Source organism: Emys orbicularis, chromosome 7 (genome assembly GCF_028017835.1).
Source record: "Emys orbicularis isolate rEmyOrb1 chromosome 7, rEmyOrb1.hap1, whole genome shotgun sequence".
NCBI classification, from domain to species: domain Eukaryota; kingdom Metazoa; phylum Chordata; order Testudines; family Emydidae; genus Emys; species Emys orbicularis.
The window spans coordinates 100100891-100115034 of record NC_088689.1 but is presented as its reverse complement, the minus strand read 5'-3'; the positions used below and the strand labels follow the sequence as shown (position 1 = coordinate 100115034).

Below are 14144 nucleotides of genomic sequence, written 5' to 3'. Positions count from 1 at the left end.
TCTCAGCACTGTAAAAAACCACTCCCACTGTCTAAACTGCCATTTTACAGCACTGAAACTTGCAGTGCTCAGGGGCTGTTTTTTCACATCCCAAGCGAGAAAGTTGCAGTGCTATAGTGTGGCAGTGCAAACAAGGCTTATGTCTCTTTTAGCAATTTACGTAGGATTTACGTAGGTGACACGTTTGAATTGGTCAAGGGGAAACTGAAACTGAAATCTTAATTTCTTTAAAACACAGAAACTCTGAGACAATAAGTCATTCTGATGCTGAAGCTGAACAAAAATGCCACTTGAAGGGGTAAGTACTTACTGAAATGGCTTGTATGTCAGAATAACTTGCATTAGGTTTGTCCTTTATGCATAGATTCATAGAACCATAGATTCAGGGCCATCCCTAGACATTGTGGTACCCAGGGGCGGCTCTATGTTTTTTGCCACCTCAAGCACGGCAGTCAGGCGGCCTTCGGTGGCACGCCTGCGGGAGGTCCGCTGGTCCCGCAGATTTGGCGGCGTTTCTGCGGGTGATTTGCCAGTCCTGCGCTGTCATCGTACCTGCCGCCGAAGCCGCGGAACTGGCAGATCACCCGCCGAATTGCTGCCGAAGCCGCGGGACCGGCAGATTACCCACCGAATAGCCGCCGGCAGGCGTGCCGCCCTCACAGCGACCGGCAGGCCGCCCCCGTGGCTTGCCGCCCCAGGCACATGCTTGCTGCGCTGGTGCCTGGAGCCGCCCCTGGTGGTGCCCTACACAGCCCCCCCCCCCCACGGGTGAGGGAGAGGCATCCCCAGGCCTCCGTGGAGGGAGGGGGGGCTGTGCCCAAGGTTTGTGGTGGGCAGGACTAGGCTTGGGGGGCAGAGTGTAACCGCTTCTAGCATGAGCTGGTGGAGTGTGTTGGGGCCGGGTCACTCCACTTCCTGCCGCCTGGTGATTGCAGGGTGGGCCCGACCCCACACTCATGGGGCGGCGGGAAGTGGAGTGACCCAGTCCCAGCCCGCTCCGCTCTGCTCCCCTGACTTCCAGACTTGGGACTTGGGGGGGCAGGGGGGAAGCTCCCCCAAGCAGCGCGGAGCGAGCTGGGGCCTGGTCGCTCCACTTCCTGCCGCCCGGTGAGTGCAGGGTGTGCCCAACCCCTGCTGCATTCCCCCAAGATGTAGCTCAGGGAAAGGGGTGGAATTGGGTGGGGCAGGGGCAGGAAGAGGCGGGGCGGGGGCAACTTTCCTGGCTGGCTCAGCAGGCTGGGGGATCGGCCTGGCCTCTGGAGCAGCATGTAGCTGTGTAGTTTGTGTATGGGTAAGGATGGCCCCGATTCCAAGGCCAGAAGGGACTGTTGTGATAATCTAGTCTGACCTCCTGTCTAACAAAGGCCAGCAAACTCCCCCAGAATAATTCCTAGGGCAGAACTTTTAGAAAAAACATCGAATCCTGAGTTCAGCATTGTCAGTCATGGAGACTCCACCACGACCCTAGGTAAGTTGTTCCAATACTTAATTACTCGCACTCTTAAGAAGGAACATTTTGACTTTGACAAATTGCTATTTGCAGCTGGAAAAATGTTGCATTGAAAAGTTCTGACCAGCTCTATTTCTAAGGAAGCAGACGGTGGCCTGTGTACCTTTGGAGGGGATGGATTTTCCAGAGACACCAGCTCCCATTTAGGCACCTAAATGAAAGGTTCACATTTTCAAAAACGCCCAGCCAGCCAACAGGAAATGGGTGTTGCTGTGCCCTAGCCCTTTGGACAATCCAACCAGTTAATCTCTTCACCTCATTATATACAGGTTCTGATGCACTGAAAGACCATGGGGTGGGGTTAATTTAATTACTAAATTTTTATTCAAGATAAATATTTAACAGCATAAGTAATCCATATGAAAAGAGAGAGAAATACACAGATAAAGGAATTCAATTCAGGCTATGTGTTATATTGGATAAACATTGTTTTCCTAGAGAAGTTTTATCCTTTTCTTTCAGCCCACCTTTTCTCAGTTAGGTGTTCAGTCATTGATCTAATTCAGGGAGTGTGTGGCTCCACTTCTCTTTATTGTTTTATGCTGGTGTGCCACACTTTTGTGGAGTATAGCCACATAGATAAGGATTCTATTAGGATAGGCATTCCATTACACCAGCCTCATAAGTTTTCTGGAGACCAGGAATCTCTGACTCCCAGGGTCATTCTGTTAGAAATCAGAAATGAAGAAAAGGAAAGTGACCAGGACCAAGAGAAAAGAAGAGGAGACAGCTCAGGGCAGCGCTTCTCCCCGCAGAGGAATTAGCGCAAAATCCTTATCAAAAGCCTTGGGCTGACTCTGGTGTTCTGTGATTATGAACAGCAAATAAGCAATTTTGATTCCTCTGTTTTGCTTCTTGCTGGAATTAGCCCCTGTAGTCATATAGCAACCGATATAAAAACAATCAAACAGCTGGGTGTGGCAAGGCTAAGTGCTATGTAAACACAAATTACTATGAAGGGGCCTGTTTTGGCTCCATAGGGAAGGAGATGTTGAATTTTGCACCTGAAACAACCTGTTACACACAGAGAATATAGGGTGTTCCTGCAAAATGACCAGACCTACCCTTTGAGCCCACAGTGAGCCCACATTTTCTGCGAGCGTACAAGGGAATGTGTTTAGTTTATGAGTGAAAATTAATTTAATAATGGAACATAGGCTGTAGACTGGGTAGGACCCTCTGGGTCACTGAGTCCCATCCCTACTATCTCCAGCCAGCCCCATTATATCATCCCAGTCAGAAACGTTGCCACCTCCATCTTCAAACTAAGTGGGTTGTGTGTCCCCACTCGCCCTATTGGGAGGCTGCTCAGGGTCGATCTTAGGGAAAATGTGCCCTGGTCCAATTTGTATTTTGGTGTCTCTGGACAGCGGAAAACAAGAGTTACTCCATTTTGAAACCCTTCCCCCCTTACCTGAAAGCAGGCAGCTCGCATAGACATGACGTCAGGGCAGAAAAATAGCAAGCTCGTGGAAAAATTGCAAACAGTGGTAAAGCAGCAGGTCATGACACTGAGTGCAGCAGCAAGTGCTTAATCACAATGTTGGTGCGCGTCCAAAGTCATAATTATAGAGGTAAGAGCAAGGAAACCATGGAGAGACAGTACTGTTGCCAAAGAACTGCTAGCAAGAGCTGCTGTCACCAATAATTCTCCCTATCCCCAATGACCCATAGACAACTGGCCATTGGAAGCAGGGCGCTGCTCATTCAGCATCACCTTGGATTGTATAGAATTGCGATTCGGGGTGCTTCTAGCTTATTGCAATAGGGATTTGGGGGCTAATAAAAGGCGTTGTGTGTTTGAACTGCTTGTGTCCATCACTTTTTGGATGGAGGTGCCGTGTCCTCAGGGAATTCCTGAGACCATCCCAGCATAGTGGACCCTTGCGGGGGGGTGGGAGGGGGTAACACCCCTGGGTCCCACTGCCTCCCTGGATCCCCAACACCCCTGGCCCTTGCTGCCTCCCTGGGCTTCCCCCTCCTTCAGCCCCTGCTGCCTCCCCAGGCTGCCTACCCCACTATCACCTCCAGGCTCCTCTGCCTCCCCGACCTGCATTGCCCCGAGCTCCCTTCTGTGATCTTGTACCCCAGGCCCACGCCGCTTCTTGCCTCTTGACCATGGTGCCCTGGGCGGTCACCTACATCGCACACCCATAAGGTTGGCCCTGCGGCTGCTCCAGCACCTCCTTCCTCTGATGGGTAGAAACATTCTTATTTCCAGCCTCAGTTGACTACTTCTTTCTCCAGTGAAAGTCCCTTACCGCTAGCTTTTGAGTTACTCCAAGCCCAGGGCATCTTTTCCTTTTGTCTCTGATCGCTCAGCAGCTACCCTGTCTCCCTGCCACTTTGACTGGACAATAATTTTTTCTCCTGCAGCGGGCACCCAAGGCCGGAGACCTGATTGAGATTGACTGAGGGTTTTACAAGCACTGGAGTGTCTATGTGGGAGATGATGACATTGTCCATATAACAGGTGAGATGGGTGGCTTTGGTTCCTTGTGTGAAGCATCCAGCAGAGAGAGAGATGGTGAGATACCATGCGGATCAGGCCATGGCAAATGTTCATGCTCCAGATTCTCAAGTACCTGTAACTAGCGCTGGGGGACATTTTTCATCCACACTTTTTGTGTGTGGGGAAAAAAATGCAGATTTTATGACACAGAAACATTTGGCAAATTTGTGTTAATTTCACCAAATTGTTTTGGTTAAAAAATAAACATTCAAAACTAAACCCTAAACATTTAGATTTTTTAGTTTCAACATTTCATTTAATTTTATTTTAAAATATTTAAAAAAACATGTAGACATGCTTGAAACAAAACCTTTAGTTTGCCCCAAATTAATTTTTTCCACACAAACTTTGGATTTTCCAAAAATTTTGAAAAAATTCATTTTTGGGTCAACCCAAAAACCATTTATTTGTCAGAATTGCCAGCTAATTAAAAAATCCATCATTCACCTACGTCGTCTTATAGCCCACACAGTGCGTCTTTGGCTGCCCTCTAATGGCTGTTCTGCAAAGAGGTTATTATGAGGTGGCTAGTTAGAGCCTTTGAGCTAACCGATATAGGTTCTTAAGCTCGCTTCTTGAACATAGCACTGGAAGGGGCCTCCTGGGTCATCGAGTCCAGACCCCGCTAGCACAGCCAACCCCCTCACAGAATCCTGGTCAGAAACGTATCCGGCTCCTTCCTCAAACAAGCTGGGGGTGTTTGCCCCCCTCCTCCAATGGGGAGGCTGCACCAGAACCTCCTTCCTCTGATGGGTAGCAACCTTCTTCTCTCCAACCTCGATTGATTAATGGTCAGTTTATCCCCAGTCATTCTTGTGCCAACATTGCCCTTTAGCTTCAATCGCTTATCTTTCTGCCTGGTGTTCCCATAACAGTCCCACTGAGTCCCCCCCTGCCGTTTTTGTGGTTTTACACAATCCCATTTTTCCTATTTATAAAAAGTGTTTAAAACACTTTTTTTTCCCCTCTCCACTCTGCTTTGATAGACCCTACACACACGGGGGAAACTGACTACGTTGGGGGAAACAGGGCATGCAATCGTGCCATTTACTGCACAAAAGCAACAGATCGAGACAACAGATTTTTTTTTTTTCCCCTCTCCAGTCTCTTTTGGTTCTAGTCATTTTCAACTGTCATTTGTGACTAGGGCTGGTTGAAAAGTTTCCAATGAAACCTTTTCCCATCCGAAACTGGAGTTTTGCCATGGGGAAAAAATAGCTTTCAGTGGAAATTTCCAGCAGGAGAATCAAAACAAAACATATTGTTTCAGGCCAACATTAATCTTTTCCTCCCTTTAATTTGCCAGGATACCTTGTGAGTTCTAGTTCTGGGTCTCTCCTGCTTTCCATTTTCTCATGCGCCCTGCTTCCCCATGAGGGACAATGGCCGTCCCTGGGGCTCAGCTGCAGCAGGGCATCATAGGAAGCCCATGAAAGACCTGGAACTACAACTCCCATGAGGCCCACAGCAGCTCAGATATGTAAGCGGGGAATGGTCCCGCTATTGTGGGGAACTTTCCTGGCTATACACTACCCCGGTGAAGTGGGCTAGCGAAAGGATCTGAGTCCTCGCTCCCACTTGCTTTACTCAGAGCCAGGCCTGACCTAGAGGACTCCCCTTTCACTCTCCCATGTGGCAGAGTCCTCGTAACCCCAACAAGGCTGGGCCCAGGATTCCTGGGGGGGGCTCAGCCCCCAACCTTGTTGTGGTCACTTAGGGCAGGGGCTAGCATGTCCCCACTCCGGGGTGCTCTCTCTGCACTGGATGCTTCCCTGACCCACTGATCATTACATACAGTTCAAAGCTAATACAATTTAGTAAACAATCAATTTTTTAAAAAATGGGAAAGGTTAAAGGAAAACATAACCCCCCTCTATGGCACGGGGACATCACAACCAGCCATCTCTGGGGGTACGTCTATACTTACTGCCGGACCCGGAGGTAAGCAATCGATCTTCTGGGATCGATTTATCGCGTCTTGTCTAGACGCGATAAATCGATCACGGAAGTGCTTGCCGTCGACGCCGGTACTCCTACTCCGCGAGAGGAGTACGCGGAGTCGATGGGGGAGCCTGCCTGCCGCGTGTGGACCCGCGGTAAGTTCGAACTAAGATAGTTCGACTTCAGCTACGTTATTCACGTAGCTGAAGTTGCGTATCTTAGTTCGAAGTGGGGGGTCAGTGTGGACCAGCCCTAAAATGTAAGGGAAGTTCAGTCTGTTCCTCACAAGTCTCAGGCCCTGGCTGTGCTGCAGGGATGCTGCGGGTCGGACACTTGCTCTGGCGATGGCCATACACTCTCAGGCTCCAGGTGGAAGGACTCTTCTTCCCAGCGTTGCCCCCGCCCCGTCGGGGTTACGATCCCCATCTAAGTCTGGCCTGCAGGGCCTCTTGGCTGGGGGCGTCTCCCTGCGCTGGGCCCACTGCCCAGGGTCCCCCTTCTCTCCCCAGCTGCTCACTGCACTCAGCTCCGGACTGCTCCAGCTCCAGCTCCAGCTCCACTCTGCCTCTGCACGGCGGCTGCTGCTGCTGCTCTGCCTCCAGCTCTCTGGACTGCTTCTCTGGCTCTGGTTGCTACAGCTCTGCCCCCAGGACAGGTCGGCTCTGCAGGCTGCTTCTGTGACTCTGCTCCCAGCTCTGAGCTGCTTTTCTGGCCCCTCTGGATCTGGCACAGCTCTGCTCCCCAGCTCAGCTTGGGCCCCTGCTTTCTACTTAGCTCGGCCCCACTCTCTGACCCAGGCAATTCCAGCTCATGCAGAGGATGGGACCCACCCTGGCCTCCTGATTAGCCTGCCCGCCCTGTCAATCAGGCTGACCTGAAGCATTGGCCTCTCCCCATTGTTCCTGGGCCCTGTCAGTCTCAGGGTCCTGATTTCCCATCAACTATCCCCTTTCTTTTGGTACTGGGAGCTGGCCAACCAAAACACCCCCACTGAGTTTTAGTAAGGGGACAACAGTCCCCTTACAGGTAGATGCAGAGATTAACGCTGACCTGAAGTGAAATGTTTCCATTGAGGGATGTTAGAATTGTTTCATTTTGATCAAAAATTGAAACAAAAATATTTTGGGAATTTTTTGTTGCACAAGCAGGTTTCAGACATTTTGACTTTTTGTTCTGATTCAGAAAAGTCTGATATGAAAGCTGAGAGCCTTGTGTAATCACAGGACTCCAGAAGCTGGATATGAAATTGTTGCTAACTCTCACAATACATGTGTACACGTTGCTAGCTGATATTTGGGGCCTGGCAGGGTTGTTTCTGTTAAGGTGAGGAATTGATGATCTGAGTCAGGTGTATTCTTTGGTACAAATTTGTTTATTGAATGCAGCAGAAATGAAGAAGCAGCTGGCAGTTTCCTTGCTCAGAACTCCCTGAGTCTGCCTGTCCACTGGGCTGTGTGCCCAAGAAGCCCTGGCTCTCTGCTTCTGCTCAGTGTCACACTCATGACTAGGCCCTGCGTGGATACAAAAATGTGGATCCGCATCTGCCAGAATCAATCTGCATCTGACCTGCCATCCACTAGTGGTCTTTTATGTGTACCCGCATCCACACCACACCCGCAGAAGCCTCACAAGGACTAGTAGCTAAGGCTACCATATGTCCGGATTTCCCTGGACATGTCCGGCTTTTCGGTCTATAAATAGCCGTCCGGGGGGGATTTTTAAAAATCTAAAAATGTCCGAATTTCTCCCCGGTCGGCTATTTATAGACAGAAAAGCGGCAGCCAAGCACCGCTGGGCACCCAAAGCCCCTTCCCGGCTCCCCCGATCCCCTGCAGCCTTACCATGCTGTCCGGCCCCACAGCTGTCTTCCCCCTCCTCCCCTCCCCTGAATGCTCCGCCCACCTGCTCCTCCCCCTCCCCTGCTTCCCGTGAATCAGATCTTCGTGGGAAGTCTGAAAAGAAGCAGGGGCAAGCGGGAGGCAGGGCCGGCTCCAGGCACCAGGCAACCAAGCTGGTGCTTGGGGCGGCACCTGGAGGGGGGCGGCGCGGCGCTCGGGCCGCCGGGGAGAGCGGGGCCACAGTCGGGCTCGCCGCCCTCCCCCCGGCGCTCTGGCCGCCCTCCCCCCCCGCGCCCTCCCCCCGGCTGCCAGGGGGAGAGCGGCGAGCCCCAGCCGGGGCTCGCCGCCCTGCGCTCTGGCCGCCGGGGGGAGAGCCGAGCCCCAGCCGGGGCTCGCCGCCCTCTCGCGGCTCTGGCCGCCGGGGGGAGAGCCGAGCCCCCGCCGGGGCTCGCCGCCCTGCCCCCACCGGAGCTCGCCGCCCTGCCCCCGGCGCTCTGGCCGCCGGGGGGGTGGGGGGGGGGAGAGCCGAGCCCCCGCCGGGGCTCGCCGCCCTCCTCCCAGGGCTCCGGCCGCCCTCCCCTCCGGCGCCCTCCCCCCGGCCGCCGGGGGGAGAGCGGAGCCCCCGCCGGGGCTCGCCACCCTCGCCCCGGGGCTCCGGCCGCCCTCCCCCCGGCGGGAGAGCGGAGCCCCCGCCGGGGCTCGCCGCCCCCCCCCCCGGGCTCCGCGCCCCCCCCCCCACGGGGGGGGGGGGCGGCTGGAGGCTTTTTTGCCTGGGGCGGCAAAAAAGCCAGAGCCGGCCCTGGCGGGAGGCAGCAGCAGGTAAGCTGGGGCAGGGGGTGCAAGGAGGAGAGCTCCGGGGAGGCGCGGCCCTGGCCGAGTGGCTCCCTCCGGCCCGTGCCGAGCGGCGCCCAGCGGCCCCAGCCCCGGTTCCGGCCCCAGGGCAGCGGCCCCGGTTCCGGCCGAGCGCGCCAGCCCGGCCTGGCTGAGCACCCGGGGCCCAGCTCGGGCCCCAGCAGCGCCGGCTCGGGCCCCAGCAGTGCCGGCCCGGGGCCCGGCTCGGGCCGGCCTGGTTCCGGCTGAGCGCGCCAGCCAAGCACCTCCAGCCCGGCCCCAAGCCCCGCAACCCCGGCCAGAGCGCAGCCTGATTCCTGGGCTCTTCAAAGCCGGCCCTGGTCAGGGGACAGGGAGGGGGGGTTGGATGGGTCGGGAGTTTGGGGGGGCGGCTGTCAGGGGGGCAGGGGTGTGGAGAGGGGTTGGGACAGTCAGGGACAGGGAGCGGGGGGGTTAGATAGGTTGCGGGTTCTGGGGGGGCTGTCAGGGGGGCAGGGGTGTGGAGAGGGGTTAGGCAGGCAGGTAGCAGAGGGGGTTGGATGGGTCAGGAGTTCTGGGGGTCCTGTCAGGGGGCGGGGAGCAGTTGGATAGGACATGGGAGTCCCCGGGGGTCTGTCTGGGGGCGGGGGTGTGAATATGGGGTGGGGGTGTGGATAAGGGTCAGGGCAGTCAGGGGACAGGTAGGGTCGTAGGGGGTTCTCAGGAGGGGGCAGTCACGGGACAAGAAGCAGGGTGGCTTAGATAGGGGGTGGGATCCTAGGGGGCAGTTAGTGGCAGGGGTCCCAGGAGGGGGCAGTCGGGGGGGGGTTCTGAGGGGGGCAATCAGGGGGTGGGAAGTGGGAGGGAGTGGATGGGGGCAGGGCAGGGGCGGGGCTAGAGCGGGGCTCCTCCCCCCCAGTGTCCTCTTTTTTGCTTGTGGAAATATGGTAACCCTACTAGTAGCGACAGGGGGGGCGAAGGGAAGAGAGGGGTGGAGATGAGTGGGCAGGGTCTTGCAGGGAACAGGTGGTGCCAGTGCAGGGACTGGAGGTAAGGGGTGGCGTAGGGGCAGGGTCTCGAGGAGAAGGAGCGGTGCAGGGGCAGCGCAGAGGTGGAGTCTTGAGGAGAAGGGGCGGTGTGGGGGCAGTGCATTGCATGCTGCTCCCGGGAGCTCATGAGCGACGGCATGGCAGCAACAGTACATGTTATATCACAGTGGGGCGAAGGGTTGGGGCGCCAGGGCCCCGCCCACTTCAATCCCCGTGACTGGGCGTGGGCCCCACCAGGGACAGCAGGTTTGTATAATTTTTGATGGTGCCTAGAATGGGTCCAAGTCCCACCCCCCCACACACCTGCCTAAGGCTCTTGGAGGGAGTTTGGGTGCGGGAGGGGTGTGGGCTCTGGGATGGAATTTGGGTGCTGGGTGCAGGCTCTGGGCTGGGACAGGGGGTTGGGGTGCAGGAGGGGGTGTAGGAGGCAGTTTGGGGTGCTGGGTGTGGACTCTGGGCTGGGACAGAGGGTTGGGGTGTTGGAGGGGGTGCGGCAGGCAGGCTGCCCTGGGGCTGGGGTGGGGGGCCAGAGAGGAGGACTCCCCCCAGCCCTCTCCCTACCGGCAGCAGCAAGCTCCGGGGGATGGGAGGTCCTTCCCCGCCCCCCCGGCATGACACTCACCCAAGCCCCCCCGGCTGCTGCTCAGGCGGTCCAGCCAGGATAAGCCCCCCCACTTCAGAGTTGCCTGCCGTGGGTGGGGGCTGCCATGTGGCTCCTCCCCTCCTCTTCCACAGGCACAGCAGCTGCCTCAGGGCCGCCGCTCCCTTGTAACTGGCAGCAGCTGGCGAGGGAATGCAGCACGGAGCTGCAGGGGGCAGCTGCCCAGGGCAGGCAGGGACGCTCAGGGGAGGCATGCCAGGGGCGGCAGGCAGAGCCGGAGGAGAGACTTGGCTGTGAACATTGGTGGAGCCGGGGCCCCCCCAGGCCCTGAATTTGCTGGAGCCTGGGCACCATGGGCCCATACAACTCGCCGCCCCTGGACCCCACTGCCTAGGAGCTGGCGGGCTGGGAGTGCGGCCAGTGCTGCTGGACCGGGCCATGATTGGGACACTAGCGCTGCCCAAGGGGCCTGAACTGCTGGACAGGAAGCGGTGCGGTGAGCGGGTGCTGGAGAGCCCCAACTCCAGCCTGCCCACCCACTGGCTACCGCTCCTGAGTGCACTGCGCCCCCCCCCCCCCCCCCCGGTTGCCCGAGCTGGACGCTTTTGGCCAGGCACTGCCGGTGAGTAGAGCCCTGCATGGTTGTATCCGCATCTGATCCACTATGCACAAAAACGATCCGTGGATAGATGTAGATTTGCAAGGCTCTACTCATGCCTCCTTCTCTTGGCTTCCTGCTTCCAACACCCATTGCCTAGCCCCTGCTAAGCCACTTGAGTTAGCTCTGGCCTGGCCATGCAGCTTAGCGTCTTGGGTGGAAGTCCCACTGTCTGCAGCTTGTTTAAACCACATTAAGGAGCTTCATTGCGCCTTCTGTTGAGCCAGAAAGAAGGTGCTTGACATCCCCATTGGCTCCAATGTCATTGTCTTTGGGTCTAAGACCCACCATGATGACAGCCATTAGCACCATTCAGCATGGCAATATGATGTAGTGGGCACCAGCAGGGACAGCTGGAAGGTGGCTGTGGGCTCTGGCCATATGAATGAATTCATAGCCTGCCTTCCTGTTTTCAATCTCCAGGTCTGACTGGAATGCCTGACTGGGACTTTGTTAGCTCTAGCAACGGCAAGGCAATAGTGAAGAAACAGCCCCTCGAACGTGTTGTAGGGAACTGCAACTATAGGGTCAACAACAAGTATGACAGGACCCGGCAGGTGTATCCGGTGCCTGAAATCATAGTCCGGGCAAAAAAGGAGGTTGGGAAGACATGGACATATCACGTCTTCGCTAAGAACTGTGAACACTTTGCTAATGAGATTCGCTACAACGAAGCAAGAAGTGACCAAGTATGTAACTGGCCAGGTGTAGGTTATTGTTCCCTGTGTCTGTGGGGTAGGCAGGTCCACGTGCTGATGCCTAGCAAGGCAAACAGGGCTGAGGGAGGAGCAGGGAGGGGACTGCAGCATGAGGCCAGGACTCCTTTGATGCATGTAAGGGACCTTTAGTGGGTATCAGATTTCTGGTGAGGTGAACATCGAAGTTGTTCCTTTGCCGACTGAAATTTCTACCAGGCCTGGCTTAAGACAATTGAGGCTCTAAAAACACTATGACCAGCACTAGCCCTTGCCCCTCTGCAGCATCAGCCTCCATGCCCCCTGCTGCCAGCCCCCAGGCCACCACAGTGACATCACACATAGCCCCCCGGCTACCCCAGCAGCCCCTGTGCACCTCCTATTGCCATCCCCCACCCCCTAGTACCAGTCTTCATGCTCTCCCCCACCTCAACCCCCTGCTCTGCCACAGACTTCCTCTGTGACCTTGGGCAAGTCATTTAGTCTCACTATGCCTCAATTTCCCTAGTTATACCATGGGGATAATGGCACTGCCCTCCCTCTCAGCGGTTTGTGAGGATAAATACACTGTTTGTGAGGCACTCAGACATGACAGTGATCGGGGTTGTACAAATACCTAGAAATACCTACTGAGCTTCTCTGAACAAAGCAGACATCTACAACACACACAGCCTGACGGGTGGATATTTTTCCAGCCCTCAGTTGATGCTCCATTTTAGTCTGAGCTGTTTGCCAATATTCAGGGCCTTGCTGGCTTAATTCCATTAGGAGAAGAAATTGGTAACACAAGTCAGTTGTACTCTTTGGTGCAATCCTATGTCTTTACAAAGAATGCACAAAAAGCCCAGTTTCCCTGAACGCAGTAGGAACAAACATAAGCACTGACTTCCTCTGTTCCCGAGTCATGATCTACCCCCACTCTGCACCAGGCCCCGCCCCACTCCACCTATTCCCCCAAGACCCCACCCCACTCCTTCCTGTCCCATTCAACCCCCTCCCCTGCCTCTTCCTGCCCCCGCTCCTCCCAGCGCCTCCTGCGTGCCACTGAACAGCTGATCACGGCTGGCAGGAGGCGCTATGAGGGAGGGAGAGGAGCTGATCTGCAGGGCTGCCCATGGGTGCTGAGCACCCACTATTTTTTTCCCGTGGGTGCTCCAGCCCTGGACACCAATTCCGTGGGTGCTCTAGGGGAACAAACAACATTTGGCAGTTCCCTTGTTCAGAAATCCAAGCCTGTTTCAAGCAAACTCTGTGCCCAAGAATCCCTGTCTCTCTATTCCCTTTTAAGGTCATGCTTCCCGCTGCATCTCTTGGCTTTCGACCTCTCACACACATATGAAACCAATCAAGCCCCCAGCCCTCCATGTATGCAATCAGTCCTCCTCCAACTACTTAGCTCAACTTCTGATCAGCCCTGCCTTGGACCCTGACTTCCTATTGTTTCAGCTATCACTATCTAAAGGACATTTAATTGCTCCTTCCATTTAGCCCTGCCCCAACCCCAACCCCACCCGTTCCCTGCCCCCATTCCAACCCCTTCCCAAAGTCCCCGGCTCAACTCTGCCCCCTCCCTGCCCCTATTGGACCCCTTCCCCAAATCCCCACCCCGGCCCCACCTCCTCCCTTGAGCGCGCCGCATTCCCCCTCCTCTTCCCTCCCTCCCTCCCAGCCGAGCAAAACAGCTGTTTTGCAGCGCAAGCGCTGGGAGCTAGGGGGAAAAAGCAGACAGGCGGCGCACTCAGGGGAGGAGGCGGAGGCGAGCTGGGCAGGGAGCTGCCGGTGGGTGCAGAGCACCCACCAATTTTCCCCCAGCTCTGGAGCACCCACAGAGTCGGCACCTATGATTGGTCTAAAGCTCAGTGGCAGCATTAACACCTCCTGCATATTGCTGTCTTCAGCCAGCCAGGATTGTTATCTGCAGCATTGACATTCAATAGGAGAAGCCTATTGAGACAAAGTGCCCAGAAACAGGCTTTGAATGAGCAGGCTGCTGGGAGATTCTTGAGTTGTCTGGAGTCTGCCTGACTAATCGGGAATTCTTTTGGTTTCCAGGCTAATACGGCTGTTGCAGTGATAATGGCGATAGGTATTCTGATTTTGTTCATTTGACAGCGGTAGCATCGTTAAACTTCTTCAGCCCAGAAACACTCCACCCTGTACAAAAGATACAGATCAGGGCCATGCTGTGGAAACCAAAATAAATTTTAGACCTCAGAATTACCTCATTAACGGGAGTCTTGTGTCTTCTGTTACCGGTCAGTGGCCCAGAGTAGATAATAATTGTTGGAGTATTATCCGAGTATCACCGCGCACCAAACTCAGGAGAACTGCCGCAGATGGAAGGAGTGGGGTTCATACTGGCTCTGCCTTGGGGCATTTAAGCCAGTTCTCGGACTGTTTTCAGTGCCAGACAAACACTAAATGAGATTTCAGGAGTAAAGCTGCCCCACAGACTATGCCCAGTTAGAAGAGTAAATCACTCATCTTGAGACCCAAGCGTCTTGCTGTCTGGGATTAAAAGACGGAGTTA

At 55.4% G+C, this 14144-nt stretch overlaps 1 pseudogene; it reads left to right on the top strand.

Annotated features, from left to right (window-relative positions):
• Positions 1-283: 283 nt before the first annotated feature.
• LOC135881747 (phospholipase A and acyltransferase 3-like) lies at positions 284-13830 on the top strand (annotated as a pseudogene).
• The last annotated feature ends 314 nt before the right edge of the window (positions 13831-14144 follow it).